This window comes from Macrobrachium nipponense, chromosome 12, assembly GCF_015104395.2.
Source record: "Macrobrachium nipponense isolate FS-2020 chromosome 12, ASM1510439v2, whole genome shotgun sequence".
In the NCBI taxonomy this organism is placed as follows: domain Eukaryota; kingdom Metazoa; phylum Arthropoda; class Malacostraca; order Decapoda; family Palaemonidae; genus Macrobrachium; species Macrobrachium nipponense.
In genome coordinates this window covers 63,210,081-63,215,601 of record NC_087205.1, presented here as the reverse complement: position 1 = coordinate 63,215,601, position 5,521 = coordinate 63,210,081, and the positions used below count along the sequence as shown (strand labels likewise).

The 5,521-nt window shown below is 37.3% G+C and overlaps 1 long non-coding RNA gene across 1 annotated transcript in view; it reads right to left on the bottom strand.

Moving 5' to 3' along the window:
• Positions 1–1,565: 1,565 nt before the first annotated feature.
• The window catches only part of LOC135225008 (uncharacterized), a 22,309-nt gene continuing 18,353 nt past the window's right edge, over positions 1,566–5,521 (bottom strand). The window contains exon 3 of the long non-coding RNA XR_010316871.1: positions 1,566–1,812. This is a non-coding gene — a long non-coding RNA (uncharacterized LOC135225008). The remainder of the gene's footprint in view (positions 1,813–5,521) is intronic.

Sequence of the window (5,521 nt, the reverse complement as noted above, 5' to 3'; positions counted from 1 at the left end):
GTTGAGTCCATAGGTTGGGTATTTTTCAAGGGGTGGGTTATGTTAGGTTATGAGGGACTTTGCATTTTTTCACTCATTCATGCTCATGTGAAATGGTGATTTTTTTCATCCGTTGAGTATATCTTGAGCCAAAATGGGGTTGGGTATTTTCAAGGGGTCGAGCGAAACCATGGTCTTCCTATCCGAAGAGTTCTTCATGAGCCATTTTGGGGATCTTTTCTGAACTAGAGCGAAATATTTAGTGGTTTTCCCGTGGAGTCGTTAATGGTCAACGTACATGAGGTTAAGATAAAGGCAAGATTATGGGGTTTATTGCCTGTGAGCCGAATTGGGGCCTTTTTCCCTACTGTTAGGCCAGTAATACCGGTTACGTATATCATGCAATGGCTGAAATTGATAAGAGAACTAATACGTATCCTTCTCCAATAGGTGATGAATCCGTTCTGATATCTCTCCACAGCATGGTCTCTCTAATTTTTTAGAGATCATTATTAAGCTGATTCAGTAGTTTCATATAGCTATGTAACGCTGACTCATCCCGCGCGCAATTTGATTAGTTAGGTTCCTTAAAGTTCCAGATATCTATTTTTAAAACTAAGTAAATCAGAATTTATCCTAGGACCACGTGTAGTTAGTTATCTATGATATATTGCTGAAGGGAGGTTGTAGTTTATAATCGTCTTGTAGTTTAATCTGATATCAATTAGTATATAAAAACCTTGATGAACTGTCTTACAGTACAACTAATTAGTTTTAATTAGTAAATTATATTTGCTGTCTCGTCCTTTTTTTTTTTTGTTCAGGCAAAGAAATCTTTTTCGTTCTATGCAGAATGTAACTTGCAGCATCTGAATAATCGTTATTGTCTTTCAGATACTACCAATGAAGAATCCTTTCAAGGGACTTGTGTGGACGAAAACCGATTCCGGACAGACGAGGAGGAGAATCCACGGGCTGTCTCGAGCTTCCTAATCGAGTACCACCAAGTCATTTCTGCCTGCAAGCATCCGGTGCTCGCTGCAAATCGCAGTATCAACAAAATTAGTAATGGATATAGTACTAGCGGGGCTGGAAACTCACTCTCTCTCGAGTGTGTTCACATGGGCAGGATGCATGTTCCACCTCTACTAAGGGATATTTTTGAAAGACTTATCCCTCAGGAGAGGTGGAACATATATCTTACCCATGTGAACTCTCTCGAGAGAGAATTTCCAACTCTCTCGAGAGAGAATTTCTAGCCCTGTCATTGGCTTATTATCAACAACCAATTAGGAGTGTCGTAAGGGACTGGCCTAGACATCAAATGCACGGATGATGTGAATGTACTATAGCTGGCAACTGGGGTTTTTTTGCTTACCCTATATAAATGAATGGTCGGGTAAAGCAGGTTAAAAAATCCCGCTACGTATTCTGGTTGTGTGTGTATATAAAAATAAACCAGTTAATATCAAATTTTACTTGTTTACTTATCGTTCCTTTCGTTTCCTTATCGTTCCTTTCACTAGATGTGGTAAATGGAAAAACATTTTGAACATTAAAAATTTTTTTATTATTTAAAGCAGGCATATATAAAACCATAAAGTTTCAAATAACATAGATTTGGGACCACCTTCAAAAAAAATGTGATCCGTCCAGAAAGTTTTAAAAATTTCACTGTTCTGTGTTACCGGCTTAATAATTATTGAAATGATGTTCCGACGGTCTTCTCCTAGAGTCTTCTTCCCCCCAGGTCTTCCCAGGCCTCTCTTCTCTGAGGCCTCTCTTGTTGAACAGTATAGTCCCACTGTTTGTTCTTTCGTCTCGCACTCTCGGCTGTAAAATAGGAAGATATGTCATACAATGGTTATACATGTCACAATTGGTATCATACATGTTATAATGAATACTTATTGAGACTCATACAATGTTTCATACCCTTTATCCGACATATCTTCAAAATATCTTCCTATATCTTGAAGATTTGGCATACAATTGGTATTATACATTTTATACGAGGATATCTTTGAGATACGTCATGCAGTAGGTATGAAACATCTTATACATGTTAAAATTCTGAACAATGAAATGACAAAATTCATTATAATTCAATTATAGGCTAGAAATTGGGTAACACTAAAATTCTGTAATAATGAAATGACAAATAGTTAAGATTCTGTAACATGACATTACAACATGAAAAGCAAATGATTTTTAACAATGAAATGACAAATTTTAAAAGCAAATTAATTAACATTCCATAATGACAGATTAAAAGCAAATGACTGTTATAACAGTGAACAATGAAATTTACCATTAAAGCAAATTATTATAACAGTAAACAATGAAATTACCGTTCAATTACAAAGAAAAGGCTAGGAAGTAATACTGCCCATTTGAAAACCAGGATAAAAAATAACACTTTTCATGCAGAAATTCAAGCTTCCAAAGAATATGGTGTTCATTGGAAAGAAGTAACAAAAGGTGAAAGGAATCACAGAACAAGCTGATCTCTTAGTAAAATAACAAAAATTAAATTACCAAATTAATAAATAAGTGGGTAAAGATTTCAGTAAATCACTAAAATGCACTTGCGTGGCAATATGTGTAGTAAGTGGACTCCAAGACCCCTAAGGAATATGACCTTACATTCCGAAATTCAATAAACCACAAAGAGATAAAAGAACTTCAGCTAGAACAATGATTCATTTCATCATTTTTGCAAAATGGATGGAGGGGGGAGAATCTCCATGAAACGTTACATGAACGCCCACCATACATTATACATTTTACGCGCTAACAGCAGCACATTTAAGTACTCAAGTTGGTCGAAGTAAAAAAAAAAAAAAATAGAATATCCACAACTTTTTATATTCAAGGCCGTTTAGGCCAGGAGTACACGAGCCACTATGTGGTGCCACTCACGCTAATCAATTACAGGGCAAGTTACACCGTATTATATGATATATTAATAAAACTTACAAACCAATGTGCCATTAGTCTTTACTAAGCGATCTACAGAGAGAGAGAGAGAGAGAGAGAGAGAGAGCGCGCAAAATGGCAAAATCCTCCCCAGAGCAAAGTACAGGTACCCAAAAATCTCTCAAATGGACGTGGCTTCTGCTACAAGCCACAATCGGTAGTTGTGGAATAGAGGAGCCCAGATCAGAATAGAATAAGAAAAGGGGAGACTGAGCCCAAATTATTAACATTATTATTATAATTGTTCTACCTCTCCGAGTGGAAGGCCTATGACCAGTGAGAAATCTTCCACTGAAGCCAATGAGTATACTAATCATCTTTAAGGTTTGGTCATTGCTGGACAAACAGATCACAAACTGTTGCAACAGATCTTAGAGTCAAATATGAGAGGACACGGTCTCAGCATTACGAATTCTGATGACTCGAAAATGGTAATTGGGTTGAGAAAATCGACTTGAAACATCCGAGAATAGTAGTACTACAACGTAACCAAGAATACCCTTGAAACGTACATAACTTTAGCCAATCCCGATGTACGTACAGAGCATCCGGAAATCTAATTTGTTAATGCCATTCTTTCTACCAGAAGAGGTCAGGGTTTTGAAAAGATAGGAGGAACAAGTTGACATAGCCAGAGGAAAGATGGAGGGTAGCCGCTGAACGTGACTGCATTGTACATGACAATACAGACCTCAACAGTGAGTCTAGGGCGAGCGGCAACTGGGACTACATAAACGTATCAATTTCGATGTCATGTTTTGACCCACAGAAACTTTGGAAAATAGATCAACAATACCTACCTAATACTTTAGTAGTTAACATCTAGTTAACGATTACAAGAAATGTAATACAAATACCATCGAGCGCAAGTGTAGATCACTACATTGCGACTTCAGGACAACTGAAGAAGAACAGATTCAATGGGCCTACAATTTTCTGTTCGTTTGTTTGTTTGTTTGTTTGTTTGTATGGTGTTTTTACGTTGCATGGAACCTAGTGGTTATTCAGCAACGGGACCAACGGCTTTACGTGACTTCCGAACCACGTCGAGAGTGAACTTCTATCACCAGAAATACACATCTCTTACTCCTCAATGGAATGGCCGAGAATCGAACCCGCGACCACCGAGGTGAGAAGCAAACACCAAACCAACCACGCCACTGAGGCGCTTAATTTTCTGTTCGGCAAATTATGAGATGACGTGTTTGGTCATCTTTGACAAATTAGGCTTAAAGGAGATGGACATAGCAGGATTCCAGCAAATAGCCAACATCAGAGTCATAGTGAAATTTCATGAACACCTGCTTTTTTTAAGAATTCATTACAAAGTTTGATGACAATCTTATTAAATTTGACATTGGGAAAACGGTAAGAGTAGTAAACTTGAGCAGCGGAGGCACACGTTTCTATTCATTATGCTCCATTTGATATGAAAGATGACAATCTTTTTTTCGTTTGGGAAAAGCTAAAGAAAGTTTATTGAACGGTATTCGCACAGTTAAGATGGTGGTGTGAAGACATGCTATAAATGTGGAATAGTTGGTCATGTGGCTGTGAATCGTGTGACGGACAGGGAGGACAGACAAAACTTTTTTGACATTACCGATTTCCCGTGCTTATCTACTGAGACCAGTAACGAAAGTGCAGAAAAGTGACATAAATAGTGAAGAAATTACCGGAGAAAGTACACTACAGGCGCAGCCAAACCTGGTAATCGAAGGAGATACAATAACCAATGGAGAGAGCATGAACTCTTGATATGGAGCTAGATAACTTAAAAATAGTGTGGAAGCAGTCGTTGAAAGAAAGTAGCTACCACGTAGAATATATACAAGCTATTGTGTTTTCGGATTACAATGACAATGAACATTCTGTAAAAACTCAAGTTTTTGAAGGATTCGTGAAAGAAACAGAAGAGGTCCCTCGAATAAAGGAAAAAGTTTTGTTTTCGGCAACGAATGAAGGCGACAGTGGAAAGGATACACAAAAATGTGAAGACCTACAGGAGATGATGGTCTTCACAGTGGAGATGAAAATTTATCCATCGGTATGGATGCTCAAACACTAAAAGCTATTACTGAAGGAAAATGGAATTTAAACCTAGAAAAAGTAGGGAAGTTAAAATTTACTGAGAATCTTTATCCCATGAGAAACGGAAGGAGCTAAAATCAGAGAAAAGTATAGGTGAAAATGCGGTGAACAAGAAAAGTTGTGATAATCTTTAAACAGGCAATTTTCGTAAAATTTGCTACCTTGAATATCAACGGATTGCATGATGTAGGTAAACAAATGAAAGTTGTTTACATGGTGAAATCTCATGGTATTGATATTCTGTTATAGAAAGAACACAATATGAAACGTTGATCAGAAGTGGAGTACATTAGCAGATATTTTGATATTGTTTTTAACCCCACTGTTCTCTTAAAGGGTGGAACGTTGATTTGTATTTCAAAGGAAAGAGGTATAAAAAAAATTCTGAGGGACAAAATGGATGAAAATGGCGAATCCTGGGGGGTGATAATATTGTATGATGGTTGTATGATTCCTATGGTTAACGTTTATG